The 27219-nt window shown below is 46.1% G+C and overlaps 7 non-coding genes and 58 pseudogenes across 7 annotated transcripts; all 65 read left to right on the top strand.

Annotated features, from left to right (window-relative positions):
- The first annotated feature begins 72 nt into the window (after positions 1 to 72).
- On the top strand, positions 73 to 191 carry LOC140294594 (5S ribosomal RNA; annotated as a pseudogene).
- A 269-nt stretch (positions 192 to 460) lies between these two features.
- On the top strand, positions 461 to 579 carry LOC140274276 (5S ribosomal RNA; annotated as a pseudogene).
- Positions 580 to 848: 269 nt separating this feature from the next.
- On the top strand, positions 849 to 967 carry LOC140273846 (5S ribosomal RNA; annotated as a pseudogene).
- A 269-nt stretch (positions 968 to 1236) lies between these two features.
- Positions 1237 to 1355, top strand: LOC140288777 (5S ribosomal RNA; annotated as a pseudogene).
- Positions 1356 to 1624: 269 nt separating this feature from the next.
- Positions 1625 to 1743, top strand: LOC140298857 (5S ribosomal RNA). The gene has a single exon (XR_011914458.1). It is a non-coding gene; the product is annotated as a 5S ribosomal RNA (ribosomal RNA).
- A 270-nt stretch (positions 1744 to 2013) lies between these two features.
- Positions 2014 to 2132, top strand: LOC140288329 (5S ribosomal RNA; annotated as a pseudogene).
- Positions 2133 to 2404: 272 nt separating this feature from the next.
- On the top strand, positions 2405 to 2523 carry LOC140289291 (5S ribosomal RNA; annotated as a pseudogene).
- Positions 2524 to 3180: 657 nt separating this feature from the next.
- On the top strand, positions 3181 to 3299 carry LOC140272122 (5S ribosomal RNA; annotated as a pseudogene).
- Positions 3300 to 3568: 269 nt separating this feature from the next.
- Positions 3569 to 3687, top strand: LOC140298986 (5S ribosomal RNA). Its single transcript, XR_011914578.1, has one exon. It is a non-coding gene; the product is annotated as a 5S ribosomal RNA (ribosomal RNA).
- A 269-nt stretch (positions 3688 to 3956) lies between these two features.
- LOC140273839 (5S ribosomal RNA) lies at positions 3957 to 4075 on the top strand (annotated as a pseudogene).
- A 269-nt stretch (positions 4076 to 4344) lies between these two features.
- On the top strand, positions 4345 to 4463 carry LOC140288775 (5S ribosomal RNA; annotated as a pseudogene).
- A 269-nt stretch (positions 4464 to 4732) lies between these two features.
- On the top strand, positions 4733 to 4851 carry LOC140298855 (5S ribosomal RNA). The gene has a single exon (XR_011914457.1). It is a non-coding gene; the product is annotated as a 5S ribosomal RNA (ribosomal RNA).
- Positions 4852 to 5121: 270 nt separating this feature from the next.
- On the top strand, positions 5122 to 5240 carry LOC140290728 (5S ribosomal RNA; annotated as a pseudogene).
- A 269-nt stretch (positions 5241 to 5509) lies between these two features.
- LOC140294592 (5S ribosomal RNA) lies at positions 5510 to 5628 on the top strand (annotated as a pseudogene).
- Positions 5629 to 5897: 269 nt separating this feature from the next.
- LOC140274265 (5S ribosomal RNA) lies at positions 5898 to 6016 on the top strand (annotated as a pseudogene).
- A 269-nt stretch (positions 6017 to 6285) lies between these two features.
- Positions 6286 to 6404, top strand: LOC140290965 (5S ribosomal RNA; annotated as a pseudogene).
- Positions 6405 to 6673: 269 nt separating this feature from the next.
- LOC140288774 (5S ribosomal RNA) lies at positions 6674 to 6792 on the top strand (annotated as a pseudogene).
- A 269-nt stretch (positions 6793 to 7061) lies between these two features.
- LOC140298854 (5S ribosomal RNA) lies at positions 7062 to 7180 on the top strand. Its single transcript, XR_011914456.1, has one exon. It is a non-coding gene; the product is annotated as a 5S ribosomal RNA (ribosomal RNA).
- Positions 7181 to 7450: 270 nt separating this feature from the next.
- Positions 7451 to 7569, top strand: LOC140290727 (5S ribosomal RNA; annotated as a pseudogene).
- A 269-nt stretch (positions 7570 to 7838) lies between these two features.
- LOC140292826 (5S ribosomal RNA) lies at positions 7839 to 7957 on the top strand (annotated as a pseudogene).
- A 272-nt stretch (positions 7958 to 8229) lies between these two features.
- LOC140293562 (5S ribosomal RNA) lies at positions 8230 to 8348 on the top strand (annotated as a pseudogene).
- Positions 8349 to 9005: 657 nt separating this feature from the next.
- On the top strand, positions 9006 to 9124 carry LOC140272115 (5S ribosomal RNA; annotated as a pseudogene).
- A 269-nt stretch (positions 9125 to 9393) lies between these two features.
- On the top strand, positions 9394 to 9512 carry LOC140300055 (5S ribosomal RNA; annotated as a pseudogene).
- A 269-nt stretch (positions 9513 to 9781) lies between these two features.
- On the top strand, positions 9782 to 9900 carry LOC140273834 (5S ribosomal RNA; annotated as a pseudogene).
- Positions 9901 to 10169: 269 nt separating this feature from the next.
- On the top strand, positions 10170 to 10288 carry LOC140288773 (5S ribosomal RNA; annotated as a pseudogene).
- A 269-nt stretch (positions 10289 to 10557) lies between these two features.
- On the top strand, positions 10558 to 10676 carry LOC140300054 (5S ribosomal RNA; annotated as a pseudogene).
- Positions 10677 to 10945: 269 nt separating this feature from the next.
- Positions 10946 to 11064, top strand: LOC140273822 (5S ribosomal RNA; annotated as a pseudogene).
- Positions 11065 to 11333: 269 nt separating this feature from the next.
- Positions 11334 to 11452, top strand: LOC140288772 (5S ribosomal RNA; annotated as a pseudogene).
- Positions 11453 to 11721: 269 nt separating this feature from the next.
- Positions 11722 to 11840, top strand: LOC140298853 (5S ribosomal RNA). Its single transcript, XR_011914455.1, has one exon. It is a non-coding gene; the product is annotated as a 5S ribosomal RNA (ribosomal RNA).
- A 270-nt stretch (positions 11841 to 12110) lies between these two features.
- On the top strand, positions 12111 to 12229 carry LOC140290725 (5S ribosomal RNA; annotated as a pseudogene).
- Positions 12230 to 12498: 269 nt separating this feature from the next.
- LOC140294591 (5S ribosomal RNA) lies at positions 12499 to 12617 on the top strand (annotated as a pseudogene).
- Positions 12618 to 12886: 269 nt separating this feature from the next.
- On the top strand, positions 12887 to 13005 carry LOC140274254 (5S ribosomal RNA; annotated as a pseudogene).
- A 269-nt stretch (positions 13006 to 13274) lies between these two features.
- Positions 13275 to 13393, top strand: LOC140311294 (5S ribosomal RNA; annotated as a pseudogene).
- Positions 13394 to 13662: 269 nt separating this feature from the next.
- Positions 13663 to 13781, top strand: LOC140288771 (5S ribosomal RNA; annotated as a pseudogene).
- A 269-nt stretch (positions 13782 to 14050) lies between these two features.
- Positions 14051 to 14169, top strand: LOC140298852 (5S ribosomal RNA). Its single transcript, XR_011914454.1, has one exon. It is a non-coding gene; the product is annotated as a 5S ribosomal RNA (ribosomal RNA).
- A 270-nt stretch (positions 14170 to 14439) lies between these two features.
- Positions 14440 to 14558, top strand: LOC140290724 (5S ribosomal RNA; annotated as a pseudogene).
- A 269-nt stretch (positions 14559 to 14827) lies between these two features.
- On the top strand, positions 14828 to 14946 carry LOC140296396 (5S ribosomal RNA; annotated as a pseudogene).
- Positions 14947 to 15602: 656 nt separating this feature from the next.
- Positions 15603 to 15721, top strand: LOC140296024 (5S ribosomal RNA; annotated as a pseudogene).
- Positions 15722 to 15990: 269 nt separating this feature from the next.
- LOC140302697 (5S ribosomal RNA) lies at positions 15991 to 16109 on the top strand (annotated as a pseudogene).
- Positions 16110 to 16381: 272 nt separating this feature from the next.
- LOC140289466 (5S ribosomal RNA) lies at positions 16382 to 16500 on the top strand (annotated as a pseudogene).
- A 272-nt stretch (positions 16501 to 16772) lies between these two features.
- Positions 16773 to 16891, top strand: LOC140311674 (5S ribosomal RNA; annotated as a pseudogene).
- A 269-nt stretch (positions 16892 to 17160) lies between these two features.
- LOC140273008 (5S ribosomal RNA) lies at positions 17161 to 17279 on the top strand (annotated as a pseudogene).
- Positions 17280 to 17548: 269 nt separating this feature from the next.
- LOC140296662 (5S ribosomal RNA) lies at positions 17549 to 17667 on the top strand (annotated as a pseudogene).
- Positions 17668 to 17939: 272 nt separating this feature from the next.
- LOC140308177 (5S ribosomal RNA) lies at positions 17940 to 18058 on the top strand (annotated as a pseudogene).
- Positions 18059 to 18327: 269 nt separating this feature from the next.
- Positions 18328 to 18451, top strand: LOC140283685 (5S ribosomal RNA; annotated as a pseudogene).
- Positions 18452 to 18720: 269 nt separating this feature from the next.
- LOC140284540 (5S ribosomal RNA) lies at positions 18721 to 18839 on the top strand (annotated as a pseudogene).
- A 269-nt stretch (positions 18840 to 19108) lies between these two features.
- Positions 19109 to 19217, top strand: LOC140288672 (5S ribosomal RNA; annotated as a pseudogene).
- Positions 19218 to 19489: 272 nt separating this feature from the next.
- Positions 19490 to 19608, top strand: LOC140271536 (5S ribosomal RNA; annotated as a pseudogene).
- A 269-nt stretch (positions 19609 to 19877) lies between these two features.
- On the top strand, positions 19878 to 19996 carry LOC140276141 (5S ribosomal RNA; annotated as a pseudogene).
- Positions 19997 to 20265: 269 nt separating this feature from the next.
- Positions 20266 to 20384, top strand: LOC140296709 (5S ribosomal RNA; annotated as a pseudogene).
- A 272-nt stretch (positions 20385 to 20656) lies between these two features.
- Positions 20657 to 20775, top strand: LOC140311670 (5S ribosomal RNA; annotated as a pseudogene).
- A 269-nt stretch (positions 20776 to 21044) lies between these two features.
- LOC140272404 (5S ribosomal RNA) lies at positions 21045 to 21163 on the top strand (annotated as a pseudogene).
- A 657-nt stretch (positions 21164 to 21820) lies between these two features.
- Positions 21821 to 21939, top strand: LOC140307612 (5S ribosomal RNA; annotated as a pseudogene).
- A 269-nt stretch (positions 21940 to 22208) lies between these two features.
- LOC140298985 (5S ribosomal RNA) lies at positions 22209 to 22327 on the top strand. The gene has a single exon (XR_011914577.1). It is a non-coding gene; the product is annotated as a 5S ribosomal RNA (ribosomal RNA).
- A 269-nt stretch (positions 22328 to 22596) lies between these two features.
- Positions 22597 to 22715, top strand: LOC140299504 (5S ribosomal RNA; annotated as a pseudogene).
- Positions 22716 to 22987: 272 nt separating this feature from the next.
- On the top strand, positions 22988 to 23106 carry LOC140298059 (5S ribosomal RNA; annotated as a pseudogene).
- A 269-nt stretch (positions 23107 to 23375) lies between these two features.
- Positions 23376 to 23494, top strand: LOC140294653 (5S ribosomal RNA; annotated as a pseudogene).
- Positions 23495 to 23763: 269 nt separating this feature from the next.
- Positions 23764 to 23882, top strand: LOC140294711 (5S ribosomal RNA; annotated as a pseudogene).
- A 655-nt stretch (positions 23883 to 24537) lies between these two features.
- On the top strand, positions 24538 to 24656 carry LOC140297171 (5S ribosomal RNA; annotated as a pseudogene).
- Positions 24657 to 24925: 269 nt separating this feature from the next.
- On the top strand, positions 24926 to 25044 carry LOC140300205 (5S ribosomal RNA; annotated as a pseudogene).
- Positions 25045 to 25316: 272 nt separating this feature from the next.
- On the top strand, positions 25317 to 25435 carry LOC140289465 (5S ribosomal RNA; annotated as a pseudogene).
- Positions 25436 to 25704: 269 nt separating this feature from the next.
- On the top strand, positions 25705 to 25823 carry LOC140285047 (5S ribosomal RNA; annotated as a pseudogene).
- Positions 25824 to 26092: 269 nt separating this feature from the next.
- Positions 26093 to 26211, top strand: LOC140296697 (5S ribosomal RNA; annotated as a pseudogene).
- A 272-nt stretch (positions 26212 to 26483) lies between these two features.
- Positions 26484 to 26602, top strand: LOC140311665 (5S ribosomal RNA; annotated as a pseudogene).
- Positions 26603 to 26871: 269 nt separating this feature from the next.
- LOC140319345 (5S ribosomal RNA) lies at positions 26872 to 26990 on the top strand (annotated as a pseudogene).
- The last annotated feature ends 229 nt before the right edge of the window (positions 26991 to 27219 follow it).

Raw genomic sequence — 27219 nt, 5'->3', positions numbered from 1 at the left:
AATTATCTGGTTACATAGAGGAACCGTATGATTCCTGTACTAATATAATGCACTTTTGTCAGACACATTGTTGCTTACGGCCACACCACCCTGAACATACCCGCCCTCGTCTGATCTCGGAAGCCAAGCAGCGTTGAGCCTGCTTAGTACTTGGATGGGAGACTGCTTGGGAATACCAGGTGCTGTAAGTGTTTTCTCTTCTCTCTACAACCTGCATGTCTTTTGTTGCAACATCTGATCACCCTGTGACACATGAGGAAGTTGGTCATCTTCAGCTGCTCCTGCTTTGTTGGCTGACACAAAGTGATCTGAGAGTCTCAGTTTCAGTGTCAGAGAATGATCACATCAGAGAAGATGATTTGCCCGCTACACATCAGCCTTTCTCGGCAATTATCTGGTTGCATAGAGGAACCGTATGATTCCAGTACCTATATAATGCACATTTGTCACAGACATTGTTACTTACGGCCACACCACCCTGAATATGCCCGACCTCGTCTGATCTCAGAACCCAAGCAGGGTTGGGCCTTGTTAGTACTTGGATGGGAGACCGCTTGGGAATACCAGGTGCTGTAAGCTTTTTCTCTTCTCTCAACCACCTGCATGTCTTTTGTTGCAACGTCTGATCACCCTGTGACACATGAGGAAGTTGGTCATCTTCAGCTGCTGCTGCTTTGTTGGCAGACACGAAGTGATCTTAGAGTCTCATTTTCAGCTGGAGAAAATTATCACGTCAGGGAACAAGATGTGCCCACTATATATCAGCCTTTTTCGGCAATTATCTTGTTACATAGAGGAACCATATGATTCCATTGCCTATATAATGCACATTTGTCACAGAGATTGTTGCTTACGGCCAAACCACCCTGAATATGTCTGACCTCGTTTGATCTCAGAAGCCAAGGAGGGTTGGGCCTGGTTAGTACTTTGATGAGAGACCGCTTGGGAATACCAGGTGCTGTAAGCTTTTTCTCTTCTCTCTACCACCTGCATGTCTTTTGTTGCAACGTCTGATCGCCCTGTGACACATGAGGAAGTTGGTCATCTTCAGCTGCTGCTGCTTTGTTGGCAGACACAAAGTGATCTGAGAGTCTCAGTTTCAGTTGCAGAGAATGATCACATCAGAGAAGATGATTTACCCGCTACACATCAGCTTTTCTCGGCAATTATCTGGTTGCATAGAGGAACCGTATGATTCCAGTACCTATATAATGCACATTTGTCAGAGACATTGCTGCTTACGGCCACACCACCCGGAACATGCCTGACCTCGTCTGATCTCGGAAGCCAAGCAGGGTTGGGCCTGGTTAGTACTTGGATGGGAGACCGCTTGGGATTATCAGGTGATGTAAGCTTTTTCTCTTCTCTCAACCACCTGCATGTCTTTTGTTGCAACGTCTGATCACCCTGTGACACATGAGGAAGTTGGTCATCTTCATTTTCTGCTGCTTTGTTGGCAGACACGAAGTGATCTTAGAGTCTCATTTTCAGCTGGAGAAAATGATCACGTCAGGGAACAAGATGTGCCCACTACATATCAGCCTTTCTTGGCAATTATATGGTTGCATAGAGGAACCGTATGATTCCAGTACCTATATAATGCACATTTGTCACAGACATTGTTACTTACGGCCACACCACCCTGAATATGCCCAACCTCGTCTGATCTTGGAAGCCAAGCACGGTTGGGCCTGGTTAGTACTTGGATGGGAGACCGCTTGGGAATACCAGGTGCTGTAAGCTTTTTCTCTTCTCTCAACCACCTGCATGTCTTTTGTTGCAACGTCTGATCACCCTGTGACACATGAGGAAGTTGGTCATCTTCAGCTGCTGCTGCTTTGTTGGCAGACACGAAGTGATCTTAGAGTCTCATTTTCAGCTGGAGAAAATTATCACGTCAGGGAACAAGATGTGCCCACTATATATCAGCCTTTTTTTGGCAATTATCTTGTTACATAGAGGAACCATATGATTCCATTGCCTATATAATGCACATTTGTCACAGAGATTGTTGCTTACGGCCAAACCACCCTGAATATGTCTGACCTCGTCTGATCTCAGAAGCCAAGGAGGGTTGGGCCTGGTTAGTACTTTGATGAGAGACTGCTTGGGAATACCAGGTGCTGTAAGCTTTTTCTCTACTCTCTACCACCTTCATGTCTTTTGTGGCAACGTCTGATCCTCCTGTGACACATGAGGAAGTTGGTCATCTTCAGCTGCTTTTGCGTCTTTGTTGGCAGACACGAAGTGATCTGAGAGTGTCAATTTCAGCTGCAGAGAATAATCACATCAGGGAAGAAGATGTGCCCGCTACACATCAGCCTTTCTGGGCAATTATCTGGTTACATAGAGGAAGTGTATGATTCCAGTACCTATATAATGCACATTTGTCACAGATATTGTTGCTTACGGCCACACCACCCTGAATAAGCCCGACCTTGTCTGATCTTGGAAGTCAAGCAGGTTTGGGCCTGGTTAGTACTTGGATGGAAGACTGCTTGGGAATACCAGGTGCTGTAAGCTTTTTCTCTTCTCTCTACCACCTGCATGTCTTTTGTTGCAACGTCTGATCACCCTGTGACACATGAGGAAGTTGGTCATCTTCAGCTGCTGCTGCTTTGTTGGCAGACACAAAGTGATCTGAGAGTCTCATTTTCAGCTGGAGAGAATTATCACGTCAGGGAAGAAGATGTGCCCACTACATATCAGCCTTTCTCGGCAATTATCTGGTTACATAGAGGAAGTGTATGATTCCATTGCCTATATAATGCACATTTGTCACAGAGATTGTTACTTACGGACAAACCACCCTGAATATGTCTGACCTTGTCTGATCTCGGAAGCCAAGGAGGGCTGGTTCTGGTTAGTACTTTGATGGGACACCGCTTGGGAATACCAGGTGATGTAATCTTTTTCTCTTCTCTCTACCACCTGCATGTATTTTGTTGCAACGTCTGATCGCCCTGTGACACATGAGGAAGTTGGTCATCTTCAGCTGCTGCTGCTTTGTTGGCAGACACGAAGTGATCTGAGAGTCTCATTTTCAGCTGGAGAGAATAATCACGTCAGGGAAGAAGATGTGTCCACTATTTATCAGCCTTTCTCTGCAATTATCTGGTTATATAGAGGAAACGTATGATTCCAGTACCTATACAATTTACATTTGTCAGAGACATTGTTGCTTACGGCCACACCACCCTGAATATGCCCGACCTCGTCTGATCTCGAAAGCCAAGCAGGGTTGTGCCTGGTTAGTACTTGGATGGGAGACCGCTTGGGATTATCAGGTGCTGTAAGCTTTTTCTCTTCTCTCAACCACCTGCATGTCTTTTGTTGCAACGTCTGATCACCCTGTGACACATGAGGAAGTTGGTCATCTTCATTTTCTGCTGCTTTGTTGGCAGACACGAAGTGATCTTAAAGTCTCATTTTCAGCTGGAGAAAATTATCACGTCAGGGAACAAGATGTGCCCACTACATATCAGCCTTTCTTGGCAATTATATGGTTGCATAGAGGAACCGTATGATTCCAGTACCTATATAATGCACATTTGTCACAAACATTGTTACTTACGGCCACACCACCCGGAATATGCCCAACCTCGTCTGATCTTGGAAGCCAAGCAGGGTTGGGCCTGGTTAGTACTTGGATGGGAGACCGCTTGGGAATACCAGGTGCTGTAAGCTTTTTCTCTTCTCTCAACCACCTGCATGTCTTTTGTTGCAACGTCTGATCACCCTGTGACACATGAGGAAGTTGGTCATCTTCAGCTGCTGCTGCTTTGTTGGCAGACACGAAGTGATCTTAGAGTCTCATTTTCAGCTGGAGAAAATTATCACGTCAGGGAACAAGATGTGCCCACTATATATCAGCCTTTTTCGGCAATTATCTTGTTACATAGAGGAACCATATGATTCCATTGCCTATATAATGCACATTTGTCACAGAGATTGTTGCTTACGGCCAAACCACCCTGAATATGTCTGACCTCGTTTGATCTCAGAAGCCAAGGAGGGTTGGGCCTGGTTAGTACTTTGATGAGAGACCGCTTGGGAATACCAGGTGCTGTAAGCTTTTTCTCTTCTCTCTACCACCTGCATGTCTTTTGTTGCAACGTCTGATCGCCCTGTGACACATGAGGAAGTTGGTCATCTTCAGCTGCTGCTGCTTTGTTGGCAGACACAAAGTGATCTGAGAGTCTCAGTTTCAGTTGCAGAGAATGATCACATCAGAGAAGATGATTTACCCGCTACACATCAGCTTTTCTCGGCAATTATCTGGTTGCATAGAGGAACCGTATGATTCCAGTACCTATATAATGGACATTTGTCAGAGACATTGCTGCTTACGGCCACACCACCCGGAACATGCCTGACCTCGTCTGATCTCGGAAGCCAAGCAGGGTTGGGCCTGGTTAGTACTTGGATGGGAGACCGCTTGGGATTATCAGGTGATGTAAGCTTTTTCTCTTCTCTCAACCACCTGCATGTCTTTTGTTGCAACGTCTGATCACCCTGTGACACATGAGGAAGTTGGTCATCTTCATTTTCTGCTGCTTTGTTGGCAGACACGAAGTGATCTTAGAGTCTCATTTTCAGCTGGAGAAAATGATCACGTCAGGGAACAAGATGTGCCCACTACATATCAGCCTTTCTTGGCAATTATATGGTTGCATAGAGGAACCGTATGATTCCAGTACCTATATAATGCACATTTGTCACAGACATTGTTACTTACGGCCACACCACCCTGAATATGCCCAACCTCGTCTGATCTTGGAAGCCAAGCACGGTTGGGCCTGGTTAGTACTTGGATGGGAGACCGCTTGGGAATACCAGGTGCTGTAAGCTTTTTCTCTTCTCTCAACCACCTGCATGTCTTTTGTTGCAACGTCTGATCACCCTGTGACACATGAGGAAGTTGGTCATCTTCAGCTGCTGCTGCTTTGTTGGCAGACACGAAGTGATCTTAGAGTCTCATTTTCAGCTGGAGAAAATTATCACGTCAGGGAACAAGATGTGCCCACTATATATCAGCCTTTTTTTGGCAATTATCTTGTTACATAGAGGAACCATATGATTCCATTGCCTATATAATGCACATTTGTCACAGAGATTGTTGCTTACGGCCAAACCACCCTGAATATGTCTGACCTCGTCTGATCTCAGAAGCCAAGGAGGGTTGGGCCTGGTTAGTACTTTGATGAGAGACTGCTTGGGAATACCAGGTGCTGTAAGCGTTTTCTCTTCTCTCTACAACCTGCATGTCTTTTGTTGCAACGTCTGATCACCCTGTGACACATGAGGAAGTTGGTCATCTTCAGCTGCTGCTGCTTTGTTGGAAGACACGAAGTGATCTGAGAGTCTCAGTTTCAGCTGAAGAGAATAATCACGTCAGGGAAGAAGATGTGCCCACTACACATCAGCCTTTCTCAGCAATTATCTGGTTACATAGAGGAACCGTATGATTCCTGTACTAATATAATGCACTTTTGTCAGACACATTGTTGCTTACGGCCACACCACCCTGAACATACCCGCCCTCGTCTGATCTCGGAAGCCAAGCAGCGTTGAGCCTGCTTAGTACTTGGATGGGAGACTGCTTGGGAATACCAGGTGCTGTAAGTGTTTTCTCTTCTCTCTACAACCTGCATGTCTTTTGTTGCAACATCTGATCACCCTGTGACACATGAGGAAGTTGGTCATCTTCAGCTGCTCCTGCTTTGTTGGCTGACACAAAGTGATCTGAGAGTCTCAGTTTCAGTTGCAGAGAATGATCACATCAGAGAAGATGATTTGCCCGCTACACATCAGCCTTTCTCGGCAATTATCTGGTTGCATAGAGGAACCGTATGATTCCAGTACCTATATAATGCACATTTGTCACAGACATTGTTACTTACGGCCACACCACCCTGAATATGCCCGACCTCGTCTGATCTCAGAACCCAAGCAGGGTTGGGCCTTGTTAGTACTTGGATGGGAGACCGCTTGGGAATACCAGGTGCTGTAAGCTTTTTCTCTTCTCTCAACCACCTGCATGTCTTTTGTTGCAACGTCTGATCACCCTGTGACACATGAGGAAGTTGGTCATCTTCAGCTGCTGCTGCTTTGTTGGCAGACACGAAGTGATCTTAGAGTCTCATTTTCAGCTGGAGAAAATTATCACGTCAGGGAACAAGATGTGCCCACTATATATCAGCCTTTTTCGGCAATTATCTTGTTACATAGAGGAACCATATGATTCCATTGCCTATATAATGCACATTTGTCACAGAGATTGTTGCTTACGGCCAAACCACCCTGAATATGTCTGACCTCGTTTGATCTCAGAAGCCAAGGAGAGTTGGGCCTGGTTAGTACTTTGATGAGAGACCGCTTGGGAATACCAGGTGCTGTAAGCTTTTTCTCTTCTCTCTACCACCTGCATGTCTTTTGTTGCAACGTCTGATCGCCCTGTGACACATGAGGAAGTTGGTCATCTTCAGCTGCTGCTGCTTTGTTGGCAGACACAAAGTGATCTGAGAGTCTCAGTTTCAGTTGCAGAGAATGATCACATCAGAGAAGATGATTTACCCGCTACACATCAGCTTTTCTCGGCAATTATCTGGTTGCATAGAGGAACCGTATGATTCCAGTACCTATATAATGCACATTTGTCAGAGACATTGCTGCTTACGGCCACACCACCCGGAACATGCCTGACCTCGTCTGATCTCGGAAGCCAAGCAGGGTTGGGCCTGGTTAGTACTTGGATGGGAGACCGCTTGGGATTATCAGGTGATGTAAGCTTTTTCTCTTCTCTCAACCACCTGCATGTCTTTTGTTGCAACGTCTGATCACCCTGTGACACATGAGGAAGTTGGTCATCTTCATTTTCTGCTGCTTTGTTGGCAGACACGAAGTGATCTTAGAGTCTCATTTTCAGCTGGAGAAAATGATCACGTCAGGGAACAAGATGTGCCCACTACATATCAGCCTTTCTTGGCAATTATATGGTTGCATAGAGGAACCGTATGATTCCAGTACCTATATAATGCACATTTGTCACAGACATTGTTACTTACGGCCACACCACCCTGAATATGCCCAACCTCGTCTGATCTTGGAAGCCAAGCACGGTTGGGCCTGGTTAGTACTTGGATGGGAGACCGCTTGGGAATACCAGGTGCTGTAAGCTTTTTCTCTTCTCTCAACCACCTGCATGTCTTTTGTTGCAACGTCTGATCACCCTGTGACACATGAGGAAGTTGGTCATCTTCAGCTGCTGCTGCTTTGTTGGCAGACACGAAGTGATCTTAGAGTCTCATTTTCAGCTGGAGAAAATTATCACGTCAGGGAACAAGATGTGCCCACTATATATCAGCCTTTTTTTGGCAATTATCTTGTTACATAGAGGAACCATATGATTCCATTGCCTATATAATGCACATTTGTCACAGAGATTGTTGCTTACGGCCAAACCACCCTGAATATGTCTGACCTCGTCTGATCTCAGAAGCCAAGGAGGGTTGGGCCTGGTTAGTACTTTGATGAGAGACTGCTTGGGAATACCAGGTGCTGTAAGCGTTTTCTCTTCTCTCTACAACCTGCATGTCTTTTGTTGCAACGTCTGATCACCCTGTGACACATGAGGAAGTTGGTCATCTTCAGCTGCTGCTGCTTTGTTGGAAGACACGAAGTGATCTGAGAGTCTCAGTTTCAGCTGAAGAGAATAATCACGTCAGGGAAGAAGATGTGCCCACTACACATCAGCCTTTCTCAGCAATTATCTGGTTACATAGAGGAACCGTATGATTCCTGTACTAATATAATGCACTTTTGTCAGAGACATTGCTGCTTACGGCCACACCACCCGGAACATGCCTGACCTTGTCTGATCTTGGAAGCCAAGCAGGGTTTGGCCTGGTTAGTACTTGCATGGGAGACCACTTGGGAATACCAGGTGCTGTAAGCTTTTTCTCTACTCTCTACCACCTTCATGTCTTTTGTGGCAACGTCTGATCCTCCTGTGACACATGAGGAAGTTGGTCATCTTCAGCTGCTTTTGCGTCTTTGTTGGCAGACACGAAGTGATCTGAGAGTGTCAATTTCAGCTGCAGAGAATAATCACATCAGGGAAGAAGATGTGCCCACTACAAGTCAGCCTTTCTGGGCAATTATCTGGTTACATAGAGGAAGTGTATGATTCCAGTACCTATATAATGCACATTTGTCACAGAAATTGTTCCTTACGGCCACACCACCCTGAATAAGCCCGACCTTGTCTGATCTTGGAAGTCAAGCAGGTTTGGGCCTGGTTAGTACTTGGATGGAAGACTGCTTGGGAATACCAGGTGCTGTAAGCTTTTTCTCTTCTCTCTACCACCTGCATGTCTTTTGTTGCAACGTCTGATCACCCTGTGACACATGAGGAAGTTGGTCATCTTCAGCTGCTGCTGCTTTGTTGGCAGACACAAAGTGATCTGAGAGTCTCATTTTCAGCTGGAGAGAATTATCACGTCAGGGAAGAAGATGTGCCCACTACATATCAGCCTTTCTCGGCAATTATCTGGTTACATAGAGGAAGTGTATGATTCCATTGCCTATATAATGCACATTTGTCACAGAGATTGTTACTTACGGACAAACCACCCTGAATATGTCTGACCTTGTCTGATCTCGGAAGCCAAGGAGGGCTGGTTCTGGTTAGTACTTTGATGGGACACCGCTTGGGAATACCAGGTGATGTAATCTTTTTCTCTTCTCTCTACCACCTGCATGTATTTTGTTGCAACGTCTGATCGCCCTGTGACACATGAGGAAGTTGGTCATCTTCAGCTGCTGCTGCTTTGTTGGCAGACACGAAGTGATCTGAGAGTCTCATTTTCAGCTGGAGAGAATAATCACGTCAGGGAAGAAGATGTGTCCACTATTTATCAGCCTTTCTCTGCAATTATCTGGTTATATAGAGGAAACGTATGATTCCAGTACCTATACAATTTACATTTGTCAGAGACATTGTTGCTTACGGCCACACCACCCTGAATATGCCCGACCTCGTCTGATCTCGAAAGCCAAGCAGGGTTGTGCCTGGTTAGTACTTGGATGGGAGACCGCTTGGGATTATCAGGTGCTGTAAGCTTTTTCTCTTCTCTCAACCACCTGCATGTCTTTTGTTGCAACGTCTGATCACCCTGTGACACATGAGGAAGTTGGTCATCTTCATTTTCTGCTGCTTTGTTGGCAGACACGAAGTGATCTTAAAGTCTCATTTTCAGCTGGAGAAAATTATCACGTCAGGGAACAAGATGTGCCCACTACATATCAGCCTTTCTTGGCAATTATATGGTTGCATAGAGGAACCGTATGATTCCAGTACCTATATAATGCACATTTGTCACAAACATTGTTACTTACGGCCACACCACCCGGAATATGCCCAACCTCGTCTGATCTTGGAAGCCAAGCAGGGTGGGGCCTGGTTAGTACTTGGATGGGAGACCGCTTGGGAATACCAGGTGCTGTAAGCTTTTTCTCTTCTCTCAACCACCTGCATGTCTTTTGTTGCAACGTCTGATCACCCTGTGACACATGAGGAAGTTGGTCATCTTCAGCTGCTGCTGCTTTGTTGGCAGACACGAAGTGATCTTAGAGTCTCATTTTCAGCAGGAGAAAATGATCACGTCAGGGAACAAGATGTGCCCACTATATATCAGCCTTTTTCGGCAATTATCTTGTTACATAGAGGAACCATATGATTCCATTGCCTATATAATGCACATTTGTCACAGAGATTGTTGCTTACGGCCAAACCACCCTGAATATGTCTGACCTCGTTTGATCTCAGAAGCCAAGGAGGGTTGGGCCTGGTTAGTACTTTGATGAGAGACCGCTTGGGAATACCAGGTGCTGTAAGCTTTTTCTCTTCTCTCTACCACCTGCATGTCTTTTGTTGCAACGTCTGATCGCCCTGTGACACATGAGGAAGTTGGTCATCTTCAGCTGCTGCTGCTTTGTTGGCAGACACAAAGTGATCTGAGAGTCTCAGTTTCAGTTGCAGAGAATGATCACATCAGAGAAGATGATTTACCCGCTACACATCAGCTTTTCTCGGCAATTATCTGGTTGCATAGAGGAACCGTATGATTCCAGTACCTATATAATGCACATTTGTCAGAGACATTGCTGCTTACGGCCACACCACCCGGAACATGCCTGACCTCGTCTGATCTCGGAAGCCAAGCAGGGTTGGGCCTGGTTAGTACTTGGATGGGAGACCGCTTGGGATTATCAGGTGATGTAAGCTTTTTCTCTTCTCTCAACCACCTGCATGTCTTTTGTTGCAACGTCTGATCACCCTGTGACACATGAGGAAGTTGGTCATCTTCATTTTCTGCTACTTTGTTGGCAGACACGAAGTGATCTTAGAGTCTCATTTTCAGCTGGAGAAAATGATCACGTCAGGGAACAAGATGTGCCCACTACATATCAGCCTTTCTTGGCAATTATATGGTTGCATAGAGGAACCGTATGATTCCAGTACCTATATAATGCACATTTGTCACAAACATTGTTACTTACGGCCACACCACCCGGAATATGCCCAACCTCGTCTGATCTTGGAAGCCAAGCAGGGTGGGGCCTGGTTAGTACTTGGATGGGAGACCGCTTGGGAATACCAGGTGCTGTAAGCTTTTTCTCTTCTCTCAACCACCTGCATGTCTTTTGTTGCAACGTCTGATCACCCTGTGACACATGAGGAAGTTGGTCATCTTCAGCTGCTGCTGCTTTGTTGGCAGACACGAAGTGATCTTAGAGTCTCATTTTCAGCTGGAGAAAATTATCACGTCAGGGAACAAGATGTGCCCACTATATATCAGCCTTTTTCGGCAATTATCTTGTTACATAGAGGAACCATATGATTCCATTGCCTATATAATGCACATTTGTCACAGAGATTGTTGCTTACGGCCAAACCACCCTGAATATGTCTGACCTCGTTTGATCTCAGAAGCCAAGGAGGGTTGGGCCTGGTTAGTACTTTGATGAGAGACCGCTTGGGAATACCAGGTGCTGTAAGCTTTTTCTCTTCTCTCTACCACCTGCATGTCTTTTGTTGCAACGTCTGATCGCCCTGTGACACATGAGGAAGTTGGTCATCTTCAGCTGCTGCTGCTTTGTTGGCAGACACAAAGTGATCTGAGAGTCTCAGTTTCAGTTGCAGAGAATGATCACATCAGAGAAGATGATTTACCCGCTACACATCAGCTTTTCTCGGCAATTATCTGGTTGCATAGAGGAACCGTATGATTCCAGTACCTATATAATGCACATTTGTCAGAGACATTGCTGCTTACGGCCACACCACCCGGAACATGCCTGACCTCGTCTGATCTCGGAAGCCAAGCAGGGTTGGGCCTGGTTAGTACTTGGATGGGAGACCGCTTGGGATTATCAGGTGATGTAAGCTTTTTCTCTTCTCTCAACCACCTGCATGTCTTTTGTTGCAACGTCTGATCACCCTGTGACACATGAGGAAGTTGGTCATCTTCATTTTCTGCTACTTTGTTGGCAGACACGAAGTGATCTTAGAGTCTCATTTTCAGCTGGAGAAAATGATCACGTCAGGGAACAAGATGTGCCCACTACATATCAGCCTTTCTTGGCAATTATATGGTTGCATAGAGGAACCGTATGATTCCAGTACCTATATAATGCACATTTGTCACAGACATTGTTACTTACGGCCACACCACCCTGAATATGCCCAACCTCGTCTGATCTTGGAAGCCAAGCACGGTTGGGCCTGGTTAGTACTTGGATGGGAGACCGCTTGGGAATACCAGGTGCTGTAAGCTTTTTCTCTTCTCTCAACCACCTGCATGTCTTTTGTTGCAACGTCTGATCACCCTGTGACACATGAGGAAGTTGGTCATCTTCAGCTGCTGCTGCTTTGTTGGCAGACACGAAGTGATCTTAGAGTCTCATTTTCAGCTGGAGAAAATTATCACGTCAGGGAACAAGATGTGCCCACTATATATCAGCCTTTTTTTGGCAATTATCTTGTTACATAGAGGAACCATATGATTCCATTGCCTATATAATGCACATTTGTCACAGAGATTGTTGCTTACGGCCAAACCACCCTGAATATGTCTGACCTCGTCTGATCTCAGAAGCCAAGGAGGGTTGGGCCTGGTTAGTACTTTGATGAGAGACTGCTTGGGAATACCAGGTGCTGTAAGCGTTTTCTCTTCTCTCTACAACCTGCATGTCTTTTGTTGCAACGTCTGATCACCCTGTGACACATGAGGAAGTTGGTCATCTTCAGCTGCTGCTGCTTTGTTGGAAGACACGAAGTGATCTGAGAGTCTCAGTTTCAGCTGAAGAGAATAATCACGTCAGGGAAGAAGATGTGCCCACTACACATCAGCCTTTCTCAGCAATTATCTGGTTACATAGAGGAACCGTATGATTCCTGTACTAATATAATGCACTTTTGTCAGACACATTGTTGCTTACGGCCACACCACCCTGAACATACCCGCCCTCGTCTGATCTCGGAAGCCAAGCAGCGTTGAGCCTGCTTAGTACTTGGATGGGAGACTGCTTGGGAATACCAGGTGCTGTAAGTGTTTTCTCTTCTCTCTACAACCTGCATGTCTTTTGTTGCAACATCTGATCACCCTGTGACACATGAGGAAGTTGGTCATCTTCAGCTGCTCCTGCTTTGTTGGCTGACACAAAGTGATCTGAGAGTCTCAGTTTCAGTTGCAGAGAATGATCACATCAGAGAAGATGATTTGCCCGCTACACATCAGCCTTTCTCGGCAATTATCTGGTTGCATAGAGGAACCGTATGATTCCAGTACCTATATAATGCACATTTGTCACAGACATTGTTACTTACGGCCACACCACCCTGAATATGCCCGACCTCGTCTGATCTCAGAACCCAAGCAGGGTTGGGCCTTGTTAGTACTTGGATGGGAGACCGCTTGGGAATACCAGGTGCTGTAAGCTTTTTCTCTTCTCTCAACCACCTGCATGTCTTTTGTTGCAACGTCTGATCACCCTGTGACACATGAGGAAGTTGGTCATCTTCAGCTGCTGCTGCTTTGTTGGCAGACACGAAGTGATCTTAGAGTCTCATTTTCAGCTGGAGAAAATTATCACGTCAGGGAACAAGATGTGCCCACTATATATCAGCCTTTTTCGGCAATTATCTTGTTACATAGAGGAACCATATGATTCCATTGCCTATATAATGCACATTTGTCACAGAGATTGTTGCTTACGGCCAAACCACCCTTAATATGTCTGACCTCGTTTGATCTCAGAAGCCAAGGAGGGTTGGGCCTGGTTAGTACTTTGATGAGAGACCGCTTGGGAATACCAGGTGCTGTAAGCTTTTTCTCTTCTCTCTACCACCTGCATGTCTTTTGTTGCAACGTCTGATCGCCCTGTGACACATGAGGAAGTTGGTCATCTTCAGCTGCTGCTGCTTTGTTGGCAGACACAAAGTGATCTGAGAGTCTCAGTTTCAGTTGCAGAGAATGATCACATCAGAGAAGATGATTTACCCGCTACACATCAGCTTTTCTCGGCAATTATCTGGTTGCATAGAGGAACCGTATGATTCCAGTACCTATATAATGCACATTTGTCAGAGACATTGCTGCTTACGGCCACACCACCCGGAACATGCCTGACCTCGTCTGATCTCGGAAGCCAAGCAGGGTTGGGCCTGGTTAGTACTTGGATGGGAGACCGCTTGGGATTATCAGGTGATGTAAGCTTTTTCTCTTCTCTCAACCACCTGCATGTCTTTTGTTGCAACGTCTGATCACCCTGTGACACATGAGGAAGTTGGTCATCTTCATTTTCTGCTGCTTTGTTGGCAGACACGAAGTGATCTTAGAGTCTCATTTTCAGCTGGAGAAAATGATCACGTCAGGGAACAAGATGTGCCCACTACATATCAGCCTTTCTTGGCAATTATATGGTTGCATAGAGGAACCGTATGATTCCAGTACCTATATAATGCACATTTGTCACAGACATTGTTACTTACGGCCACACCACCCTGAATATGCCCAACCTCGTCTGATCTTGGAAGCCAAGCACGGTTGGGCCTGGTTAGTACTTGGATGGGAGACCGCTTGGGAATACCAGGTGCTGTAAGCTTTTTCTCTTCTCTCAACCACCTGCATGTCTTTTGTTGCAACGTCTGATCACCCTGTGACACATGAGGAAGTTGGTCATCTTCAGCTGCTGCTGCTTTGTTGGCAGACACGAAGTGATCTTAGAGTCTCATTTTCAGCTGGAGAAAATTATCACGTCAGGGAACAAGATGTGCCCACTATATATCAGCCTTTTTTTGGCAATTATCTTGTTACATAGAGGAACCATATGATTCCATTGCCTATATAATGCACATTTGTCACAGAGATTGTTGCTTACGGCCAAACCACCCTGAATATGTCTGACCTCGTCTGATCTCAGAAGCCAAGGAGGGTTGGGCCTGGTTAGTACTTTGATGAGAGACTGCTTGGGAATACCAGGTGCTGTAAGCGTTTTCTCTTCTCTCTACAACCTGCATGTCTTTTGTTGCAACGTCTGATCACCCTGTGACACATGAGGAAGTTGGTCATCTTCAGCTGCTGCTGCTTTGTTGGAAGACACGAAGTGATCTGAGAGTCTCAGTTTCAGCTGAAGAGAATAATCACGTCAGGGAAGAAGATGTGCCCACTACACATCAGCCTTTCTCAGCAATTATCTGGTTACATAGAGGAACCGTATGATTCCTGTACTAATATAATGCACTTTTGTCAGACACATTGTTGCTTACGGCCACACCACCCTGAACATACCCGCCCTCGTCTGATCTTGGAAGCCAAGCAGCGTTGAGCCTGCTTAGTACTTGGATGGGAGACTGCTTGGGAATACCAGGTGCTGTAAGTGTTTTCTCTTCTCTCTACAACCTGCATGTCTTTTGTTGCAACATCTGATCACCCTGTGACACATGAGGAAGTTGGTCATCTTCAGCTGCTCCTGCTTTGTTGGCTGACACAAAGTGATCTGAGAGTCTCAGTTTCAGTTGCAGAGAATGATCACATCAGAGAAGATGATTTGCCCGCTACACATCAGCCTTTCTCGGCAATTATCTGGTTGCATAGAGGAACCGTATGATTCCAGTACCTATATAATGCACATTTGTCAGAGACATTGTTGCTTACGGCCACACCACCCTGAATAAGCCAGACCTCGTCTGATCTCGGACACCAAGAAGGTTGTACCTGGTTAGTACTTGGATGGGAGACAGCTTGGGAATACCAGGTGCTGTAAGCTTTTTCTCTTCTCTCTACCACCTGCATGTCTTTTGTTGCAACGTCTGATCACCCTGTGACACGTGAAGAAGTTGGTCATCTTCAGCTGCTGCTGCTTTGTTGATAGACACAAGGTGATCTGAGAGTCTCAGTTTCAGCTGAAGAGAATAATCACATCAAGGAGTAAGATGAACCCACTACAAGTCAGCCTTTTTCGGCAATTATCTGGTTACACAGAGGAAGTGTATGATTCCAGTACCTATATAATGCACATTTGTCACCGATATAGTTGCTTACGGCCACACCACCCTGAATAAGCCCGACCTCGTCTGATCTCGGAAGCCAAGCAGGGTTGCGCCTGGTTAGTGCTTGAATAGTAGACCGCTTGGGAATACCAGGTGCCTTAAGCTTTTTATCTTCTCTCTACCACCTGCATGTCTTTTGTTGCAACGTCTGATCACCCTGTGACACATGAGGAAGTTGGTCATCTTCAGCTTCTGCTGCTTTGTTGGCAGACACGAAGTGATCTGAGAGTCTCAGTTTCAGCTGAAGAGAATGATCACATCAGAGAAGATGATATGCCCGCTACACATCAGCCTTTCTCGGCAATTATCTGGTTGCATAGAGGAACCGTATGATTCCAGTACCTATATAATGCACATTTGTCAGAGACATTGTTGCTTATGGCCACACCACCCTGAACATGCCCGACCTCATCTGATCTCGGAAGCCAAGCAGGGTTGAGCCTGCTTAGTACTTGGATGGGAGACTGCTTGGGAATACCAGGTGCTGTAAGCTTCTTCTCTTCTCTCTACCACCTGCATGTCTTTTCTTGCAACGTCTGATCATCCTGTGACACATGAGGAAGTTGGTCATCTTCAGCAGCTGCTGCTTCTTTGTTGTTAGACACGAAGTGATCTGAGAGTCTCAGTTTCAGCTGCAGAGAATAATCACATCAGGGAAGAAGATGTGCCCACTACAAGTCAGCCTTTCTCTGCAATTATCTGGTTACATAGAAGAAGTGTATGATTCCAGTACCTATATAATGCACATTTGTCACAGCTATTGTTGCTTACGGCCGCACCACCCTGAATATGCCCGACCTCGTCTGATCTTGGAAGCCAAGGAGGGTTGGGCGTGGTTAGTACTTGGATGGAAGACCTCTTGGGAATACCAGGTGCTGTAAGCTTTTTCTCTTCTCTCTACCACCTGCATGTCTTTTGTTGCAACGTCTGATCATCCTGTGACACATGAGGAAGTTGGTCATCTTCAGCAGCTGCTGCTTCTTTGTTGTTAGACACGAAGTGATCTGAGAGTCTCAGTTTCAGCTGCAGAGAATAATCACATCAGGGAAGAAGATGTGCCCACTACAAGTCAGCCTTTCTCTGCAATTATCTGGTTACATAGAAGAAGTGTATGATTCCAGTACCTATATAATGCACATTTGTCACAGCTATTGTTGCTTACGGCCGCACCACCCTGAATATGCCCGACCTCGTCTGATCTTGGAAGCCAAGGAGGGTTGGGCCTGGTTAGTACTTGGATGGAAGACCTCTTGGGAATACCAGGTGCTGTAAGCTTTTTCTCTTCTCTCTACCACCTGCATGTCTTTTGTTGCAACGTCTGATCACCCTGTGACACATGAGGAAGTTGGTCATCTTCAGCTGCTGCTGCTTTGTTGGCAGACACGAAGTGATCTGAGAGTCTCAGTTTCAGCTGCAGAGAATGATCACATCAGGGAAGAAGATGTGCCCATAACAAGTGAGCCTTTCTCGGAAATTATCTGGTTACATAGAGGAAGTGTATGATTCCAGTACTTATATAATGCACATTTGTCACAGACATTGTTACTTTCGGCCACACCACCCTGAATATGCCCGACCTCGTCTGATCTCGGAAGCTAAGGAGGGTTGGGCCTGGTTAGTACTTCAATGGGAGACTGCTTGGGAATACCAGGTGCTGTAAGCGTTTTCTCTTCTCTCTACAACCTGCATGTCTTTTGTTGCAACGTCTGATCACCCTGTGACACATGAGGAAGTTGGTCATCTTCAGCTGCTGCTGCTTTGTTGGAAGACACGAAGTGATCTGAGAGTCTCAGTTTCAGCTGAAGAGAATAATCACGTCAGGGAAGATGATGTGCCCACTACACATCAGCCTTTCTCAGCAATTATCTGGTTACATAGAGGAACCGTATGATTCCTGTACTTATATAATGCACATTTGTCACAGACATTGTTGCTTACGGCCACACCACCCTCAATATGCCTGACCTCGTCTGATCTCGGAAGCCAAGCAGGGTTGGTTCTGGTTAGTACTTGGGTGGGAGACTGCTTGAAAATACCATTTGCTGTAAGCTTTTTCTCTTCTCTCTACAACCTGCATGTCTTTTGTTGCAACGTCTGATCACCCTGTGACACATGAGGAAGTTGATCATCTTCAGCTGCTGCTGCTGCTTTGTTGGCAGACATGAAGTGATCTGAGAGTCTCAGTTTCAGCTCCAGAGAATAATCACATCAAGGAGGAAGATGTGCCCACTAAGAGTCAGCCTTTCTCGGCAATTATCTGGTTACATAGAGGAAGTGTATGATTCCAGTACCTATATAATACACATTTGTACCAGATATTGTTGCTTACAGCCACACCACCCTGAATAAGCTCGACCTCGTCTGATCTCGGAAGCCAAGCAGGGTTGGGCCTGGTTAGTTCTTGAATGGGAGACCGCTTGCGAATACCAGGTGCTGTAAGCTTTTTCTCTTCTCTCTACAACCTGCATGTCTTTTGTTGCAATGTCTGATCACCCTGTGACACATGAGGAAGTTGGTCATCTTCAGCTTCTGCTGCTTTGTTGGCAGACACGAAGTGATCTGAGAGTCTCAGTTTCAGCTGAAGAGAATGATCACATCAAGAAGGAAGATGTGCCCACTAAGAGTCAGCCTTTCTCGGCAATTATCTGGTTACATAGAGGAAGTGTATGATTCCAGTACCTATATAATACACATTTGTCACAGAGATTGTCGCTTACGGCCACACCACCCTGAATATAATATGCCCGACCTCGTCTGATCTCGGAAGCCAAGCAGGGTTGTGCTTGGTTAGTACTTGGGTGGGAGACTGCTTGGGAATACCAGGTGCTGTAAGCTTTTTCTCTTCTCTCTACCACCTGCATGTCTTTTGTTGAAACGTCTGATCACCCTGTGACACATGACGAAGTTGGTCATCTTCAGCTGCTGCTGCTTTGTTGGCAGACACAAAGTGATCTGAGAGTCTCAGTTTCAGCTGCAGAGAATAATCACATCAGGGAAGAAGATGTGCCCACTACAAGTTAGCCTTTCTCGGCAATTATCTGGTTACATAGAGGAACTGTATTATTCCAGTACCTATATAATGCACATTTGTCACAGACATTGTTGCTTACGGCCACACCACCCTGAACATGCCCGACCTCGTCTGATCTTGGAAGCCAAGCAGGGTTGGGCCTTGTTAGTACTTGAATGGGAGACAGCTTGGGAATACCAGGTGCTGTAAGCTTTTTCTCTTCTCTCAACCACCTGCATGTCTTTTGTTGCAACGTCTGATCACCCTGTGACACATGAGGAAGTTGGTCATCTTCAGCTGCTGCTGCTTTGTTGGCAGACATGAAGTGATCTGAGAGTCTCAGTTTCAGTGCTAGAGAATGATCACATCAGAGAAGATGATTTACCCGCTACACATCAGCCTTTCTCGGCAATTATCTGGTTCTATAGAGGAACCGTATGATTCCAGTACCTATATAATGCACATTTGTCAGAGACATTGCTGCTTACGGCCACACCACCCGGAACATGCCTGATCTCGGAAGCCAAGCAGGGTTGGGCCTGGTTAGTACTTGGATGGGAGACCACTTGGGAATACCAGGTGCTGTAAGCTTCTTCTCTACTCTCTACCACCTTCATGTCTTTTGTGGCAACGTCTGATCCTCCTGTGACACATGAGGAAGTTGGTCATCTTCAGCTGCTGCTGCTTCTTTGTTGGCAGACACGAAGTGATCTGAGAGTCTCAATTTCAGCTGCAGAGAATGATCACATCAGGTAAGAAGATGTGCCCACTACAAGTCAGCCTTTCTCGGCAATTATCTGGTTACGTAGAGGAAGTGTATGATTCCAGTACCTATATAATGCACATTTGTCACATATATTGTTGCTTACGGCCACACCACCCTGAATAAGCCCGACCTCGTCTGATCTTGGAAGTCAAGCAGGTTTGGGCCTGGTTAGTACTTGGATGGGAGACTGCTTGGGAATACCAGGTGCTATAAGCTTTTTCTCTTCTCTCTACCACCTGCATGTCTTTTGTTGCAACGTCTGATCACCCTGTGACACATGAGGAAGTTGGTCATCTTCAGCTGCTGCTGCTTCGTTGGCAGACACAAAGTGATCTGAGAGTCTCAGTTTCAGCTGGAGAGAATTATCACGTCAGGGAAGAAGATGTGCCCACTACATATCAGCCTTTCTCGGCAATTATCTGGTTACATAGAGGAAGTGTATGATTCCATTGCCTATATAATGCACATTTGTCACCGAGATTGTTGCTTACGGCCACACAACCCTGAACATGCCCGACCTCGTCTGATCTCGGAAGCCAAGCAGGGTTGGGCCTGGTTTGTACTTGGATGGAAGACCTCTTCGGAATACCAGGTGTTGTAAGCTTTTTCTCTTCTCTCTACCACCTGCATGTCTTTTGTTGCAATGTCTGATCACCCTGTGACACATGAGGAAGTTGGTCATCTTCAGCTTCTGCTGCTTTGTTGGCAGACACAAAGTGATCTGAGAGTCTCAGTTTCAGCTCGAGAGAATAATCACGTCAGGGAAGAAGATGTGCCCACTACTTATCAGCCTTTCTCGGCAATTATCTGGTTGCATAGAGGAACCGTATGATTCCAGTACCTATATAATGCACATTTGTCAGAGACATTGTTGCTTACGGCCACACCACCCTGAACATGCCCGACCTCGTCTGATCTCGGAAGCCAAGCAGGGTTGAGCCTGCTTAGTACTTGGATGGGAGACTACTTGGGAATACCAGGTGCTGTAAGCTTCTTCTCTTCTCTCTACCACCTGCATGTCTTTTGTTGCAACGTCTGATCATCCTGTGACACATGAGGAAGTTGGTCATCTTCAGCAGCTGCTGCTTCTTTGTTGTTAGACACGAAGTGATCTGAGAGTCTCAGTTTCAGCTGCAGAGAATAATCACATCAGGGAAGAAGATGTGCCCACTACAAGTCAGCCTTTCTCTGCAATTATCTGGTTACATAGAAGAAGTGTATGATTCCAGTACCTATATAATGCACATTTGTCACAGCTATTGTTGCTTACGGCCGCACCACCCTGAATATGCCCGACCTCGTCTGATCTTGGAAGCCAAGGAGGGTTGGGCCTGGTTAGTACTTGGATGGAAGACCTCTTGGGAATACCAGGTGCTGTAAGCTTTTTCTCTTCTCTCTACCACCTGCATGTCTTTTGTTGCAACGTCTGATCACCCTGTGACACATGAGGAAGTTGGTCATCTTCAGCTGCTGCTGCTTTGTTGGCAGACACAAAGTGATCTGAGAGTCTCAGTTTCAGCTGCAGAGAATAATCACATCAGGGAAGAAGATGTGCCCACTACAAGTCAGCCTTTCTCGGCAATTATCTGGTTACATAGAGGAAGTGTATGATTCCAGTACCTATATAATGCACATTTGTCACAGATATTGTTGCTTACGGCCACACCACCCTGAATAAGCCCGACCTTGTCTGATCTTGGAAGTCAAGCAGGTTTGGGCCTGGTTAGTACTTGGATGGGAGACTGCTTGGGAATACCAGGTGCTGTAAGCTTTTTCTCTTCTCTCTACCACCTGCATGTCTTTTGTTGCAACGTCTGATCACCCTGTGACACATGAGGAAGTTGGTCATCTTCAGCTGCTGCTGCTTTGTTGGCAGACACAAAGTGATCTGAGAGTCTCATTTTCAGCTGGAGAGAATTATCACGTCAGGGAAGAAGATGTGCCCACTACATATCAGCCTTTCTCGGCAATTATCTGGTTACATAGAGGAAGTGTATGATTCCATTGCCTATATAATGCACATTTGTCACAGAGATTGTTACTTACGGACAAACCACCCTGAATATGTCTGACCTTGTCTGATCTCGGAAGCCAAGGAGGGCTGGTTCTGGTTAGTACTTTGATGGGACACCGCTTGGGAATACCAGGTGCTGTAAGCTTTTTCTCTTCTCTCTACCACCTACATGTCTTTTGTTGCAATGTCTGATCGCCCTGTGACACATGAGGAAGTTGGTCATCTTCAGCTGCTGCTGCTTTGTTAGCAGACACGAAGTGATCTGAGAGTCTCAGTTTCAGCTGCAGAGAATAATCACATCAAGGAAGAAGATGTGCCCACAACAAGTTAGCCTTTCTCTGCAATTATCTGGTTACATAGAGGAACTGTATTATTCCAGTACCTATATAATGCACATTTTTCACAGACATTGTTACTTACGGCCACACCACCCTGAATATGCCCGACCTCGACTGATCTCGGAACCCAAGCAGGGTTGGGCCTGGTTAGTACTTGAATGGGAGACCCCTTGGGAATGCCAGGTGCTGTAAGCTTTTTCTCTTCTCTCTACCACCTGCATGTATTTTGTTGCAAGGTCTGATCGCCCTGTGACACATGAGGAAGTTGGTCATCTTCAGCTGCTGCTGCTTTGTTGGCAGACACGAAGTGATCTGAGAGTCTCATTTTCAGCTGGAGAGAATAATCACGTCAGGGAAGAAGATGTGTCCACTATTTATCAGCCTTTCTCTGCAATTATCTGGTTATATAGAGGAAACGTATGATTCCAGTACCTATATAATGCACATTTGTCACAAACATTGTTACTTACGGCCACACCACCCGGAATATGCCCAACCTCGTCTGATCTTGGAAGCCAAGCAGGGTTGGGCCTGGTTAGTACTTGGATGGGAGACCGCTTGGGAATACCAGGTGCTGTAAGCTTTTTCTCTTCTCTCAACCACCTGCATGTCTTTTGTTGCAACGTCTGACCACCCTGTGACACATGAGGAAGTTGGTCATCTTCAGCTGCTGCTGCTTTGTTGGCAGACATGAAGTGATCTGAGAGTCTCAGTTTCAGTTGCAGAGAATAATCACATCAGAGAAGATGATTTACCCGCTACACATCAGCCTTTCTCGGCAATTATCTGGTTGCATAGAGGAACCGTATGATTCCAGTACCTATATAATGCACATTTGTCAGAGACATTGCTGCTTACGGCCACACCACCCGGAACATGCCTGACCTCGTCTGATCTTGGAAGCCAAGCAGGGTTGGGCCTGGTTAGTACTTGGATGGGAGACCACTTGGGAATACCAGGTGCTGTAAGCTTCTTCTCTACTCTCTACCACCTTCATGTCTTATGTGGCAACGTCTGATCCTCCTGTGACACATGAGGAAGTTGGTCATCTTCAGCTGCTGCTGCTTCTTTGTTGGCAGACACGAAGTGATCTGAGAGTCTCAGTTTCAGCTGCAGAGAATAATCACATCAGGGAAGAAGATGTGCCCACTACAAGTCAGCCTTTCTCAGCAATTATCTGGTTACATAGAGGAAGTGTATGATTCCAGTACCTATATAATGCACATTTGTCACAGATATTGTTGCTTACGGCCACACCACCCTGAATAAGCCCGACCTCGTCTGATCTTGGAAGTCAAGCAGGTTTGGGCCTGGTTAGTACTTGGATGGGAGACTGCTTGGGAATACCAGGTGCTGTAAGCTTTTTCTCTTCTCTCTACCACCTGCATGTCTTTTGTTGCAACGTCTGATCACCCTGTGACACATGAGGAAGTTGGTCATCTTCAGCTGCTGCTGCTTTGTTGGCAGACACAAAGTGATCTGAGAGTCTCATTTTCAGCTGCAGAGAATAATCACGTCAGGGAAGAAGATGTGCCCAGTACACATCAGCCTTTCTCGGAAATTAACTGGTTGCATAGAGGAACCGTATGATTCCAGTACCTATATAATGCACATTTGTCAGAGACATTGTTGCTTACGGCCACACCACCCTGAACATGCCCGACCTTGTCTGATCTCGGAAGCCAAGGAGGGTTGGTTCTGGTTAGTACTTGGATGGAAGACCTCTTGGGAATACCAGGTGCTTTAAGCTTTTTCTCTTCTCTCTACCACCTGCATGTCTTTTGTTGCAACGTCTGATCACCCTGTGACACATGAGGAAGTTGGTCATCTTCAGCTGCTGCTGCTTTGTTGGAAGACACGAAGTGATCTGAGAGTCTCAGTTTCAGCTGAAGAGAATAATCACGTCAGGGAAGAAGATGTGCCCACTACACATCAGCCTTTCTCAGCAATTATCTGGTTACATAGAGGAACCGTATGATTCCTGTACTAATATAATGCACTTTTGTCAGACACATTGTTGCTTACGGCCACACCACCCTGAACATACCCGCCCTCGTCTGATCTCGGAAGCCAAGCAGCGTTGAGCCTGCTTAGTACTTGGATGGGAGACTGCTTGGGAATACCAGGTGCTGTAATCGTTTTCTCTTCTCTCTACAACCTGCATGTCTTTTGTTGCAACATCTGATCACCCTGTGACACATGAGGAAGTTGGTCATCTTCAGCTGCTCCTGCTTTGTTGGCTGACACAAAGTGATCTGAGAGTCTCAGTTTCAGTTGCAGAGAATGATCACATCAGAGAAGATGATTTGCCCGCTACACATCAGCCTTTCTCGGCAATTATCTGGTTGCATAGAGGAACCGTATGATTCCAGTACCTATATAATGCACATTTTCAGAGACATTGTTGCTTACGGCCACACCACCCTGAATAAGCCAGACCTCGTCTGATCTCGGACACCAAGAAGGTTGTACCTGGTTAGTACTTGGATGGGAGACAGCTTGGGAATACCAGGTGCTGTAAGCTTTTTCTCTTCTCTCTACCACCTGCATGTCTTTTGTTGCAACGTCTGATCACCCTGTGACACGTGAAGAAGTTGGTCATCTTCAGCTGCTGCTGCTTTGTTGATAGACACAAGGTGATCTGAGAGTCTCAGTTTCAGCTGAAGAGAATAATCACATCAAGGAGGAAGATGAACCCACTACAAGTCAGCCTTTTTCGGCAATTATCTGGTTACACAGAGGAAGTGTATGATTCCAGTACCTATATAATGCACATTTGTCACCGATATAGTTGCTTACGGCCACACCACCCTGAATAAGCCCGACCTCGTCTGATCTCAGAAGCCAAGCAGGGTTGCGCCTGGTTAGTGCTTGAATAGTAGACCGCTTGGGAATACCAGGTGCCTTAAGCTTTTTATCTTCTCTCTACCACCTGCATGTCTTTTGTTGCAACGTCTGATCACCCTGTGACACATGAGGAAGTTGGTCATCTTCAGCTTCTGCTGCTTTGTTGGCAGACACGAAGTGATCTGAGAGTCTCAGTTTCAGCTGAAGAGAATGATCACATCAGAGAAGATGATATGCCCGCTACACATCAGCCTTTCTCGGCAATTATCTGGTTGCATAGAGGAACCGTATGATTCCAGTACCTATATAATGCACATTTGTCAGAGACATTGTTGCTTACGGCCACACCACCCTGAACATGCCCGACCTCGTCTGATCTCGGAAGCCAAGCAGGGTTGAGCCTGCTTAGTACTTGGATGGGAGACTGCTTGGGAATACCAGGTGCTGTAAGCTTCTTCTCTTCTCTCTACCACCTGCATGTCTTTTCTTGCAACGTCTGATCATCCTGTGACACATGAGGAAGTTGGTCATCTTCAGCAGCTGCTGCTTCTTTGTTGGCAGACACGAAGTGATCTGAGAGTCTCAGTTTCAGCTGCAGAGAATAATCACATCAGGGAAGAAGATGTGCCCACTACAAGTCAGCCTTTCTCTGCAATTATCTGGTTACATAGAAGAAGTGTATGATTCCAGTACCTATATAATGCACATTTGTCACAGCTATTGTTGCTTACGGCCGCACCACCCTGAATATGCCCGACCTCGTCTGATCTTGGAAGCCAAGGAGGGTTGGGCGTGGTTAGTACTTGGATGGAAGACCTCTTGGGAATACCAGGTGCTGTAAGCTTTTTCTCTTCTCTCTACCACCTGCATGTCTTTTGTTGCAACGTCTGATCACCCTGTGACACATGAGGAAGTTGGTCATCTTCAGCTGCTGCTGCTTTGTTGGCTGACACGAAGTGATCTGAGAGTCTCAGTTTCAGTTGCAGAGAATGATCACATCAGAGAAGATGATATGCCCGCTACACATCAGCCTTTCTATGCAATTATCTGGGTGCATAGAGGAACCGTATGATTCCAGTACCTATATAATGCACATTTGTCAGAGACATTGTTGTTTACGGCCACACAACCCTGAACATGCCCGACCTCGTCTGATCTCGGAAGCCAAGCAGGGTTGGGCCTGGTTTGTACTTGGATGGAAGACCTCTTCGGAATACCAGGTGTTGTAAGCTTTTTCTCTTCTCTCTACCACCTGCATGTCTTTTGTTGCAATGTCTGATCACCCTGTGACACATGAGGAAGTTGGTCATCTTCAGCTTCTGCTGCTTTGTTGGCAGACACAAAGTGATCTGAGAGTCTCAGTTTCAGCTCGAGAGAATAATCACGTCAGGGAAGAAGATGTGCCCACTACTTATCAGCCTTTCTCGGCAATTATCTGGTTGCATAGAGGAACCGTATGATTCCAGTACCTATATAATGCACATTTGTCAGAGACATTGTTGCTTACGGCCACACCACCCTGAACATGCCCGACCTCGTCTGATCTCGGAAGCCAAGCAGGGTTGAGCCTGCTTAGTACTTGGATGGGAGACTACTTGGGAATACCAGGTGCTGTAAGCTTCTTCTCTTCTCTCTACCACCTGCATGTCTTTTGTTGCAACGTCTGATCATCCTGTGACACATGAGGAAGTTGGTCATCTTCAGCAGCTGCTGCTTCTTTGTTGTTAGACACGAAGTGATCTGAGAGTCTCAGTTTCAGCTGCAGAGAATAATCACATCAGGGAAGAAGATGTGCCCACTACAAGTCAGCCTTTCTCTGCAATTATCTGGTTACATAGAAGAAGTGTATGATTCCAGTACCTATATAATGCACATTTGTCACAGCTATTGTTGCTTACGGCCGCACCACCCTGAATATGCCCGACCTCGTCTGATCTTGGAAGCCAAGGAGGGTTGGGCCTGGTTAGTACTTGGATGGAAGACCTCTTGGGAATACCAGGTGCTGTAAGCTTTTTCTCTTCTCTCTACCACCTGCATGTCTTTTGTTGCAACGTCTGATCACCCTGTGACACATGAGGAAGTTGGTCGTCTTCAGCTTCTGCTGCTTTGTTGGCAGACACGAAGTGATCTGAGAGTCTCAGTTTCAGCTGCAGAGAATGATCACATCAGGGAAGAAGATGTGCCCATAACAAGTGAGCCTTTCTCGGAAATTATCTGGTTACATAGAGGAAGTGTATGATTCCAGTACTTATATAATGCACATTTGTCACAGAAATTGTTCCTTACGGCCACACCACCCTGAATATGCCCGACCTCGTCTGATCTCGGAAGATAAGGAGGGTTGGGCCTGGTTAGTACTTCAATGGGAGACTGCTTGGGAATACCAGGTGCTGTAAGCGTTTTCTCTTCTCTCTACAACCTGCATGTCTTTTGTTGCAACGTCTGATCACCCTGTGACACATGAGGAAGTTGGTCATCTTCAGCTGCTGCTGCTTTGTTGGAAGACACGAAGTGATCTGAGAGTCTCAGTTTCAGCTGAAGAGAATAATCACGTCAGGGAAGAAGATGTGCCCACTACACATCAGCCTTTCTCAGCAATTATCTGGTTACATAGAGGAACCGTATGAT

The sequence above is a fragment of the Leuresthes tenuis genome, unplaced genomic scaffold (genome assembly GCF_036924035.1).
Source record: "Leuresthes tenuis unplaced genomic scaffold, fLeuTen1.0.hap1 SCAF_1, whole genome shotgun sequence".
Taxonomy (NCBI): Eukaryota; Metazoa; Chordata; class Actinopteri; order Atheriniformes; family Atherinopsidae; genus Leuresthes; species Leuresthes tenuis.
The sequence above is the reverse complement of the archived record's forward strand: the minus strand, read 5'-3'. Positions and strand labels throughout refer to the sequence as shown.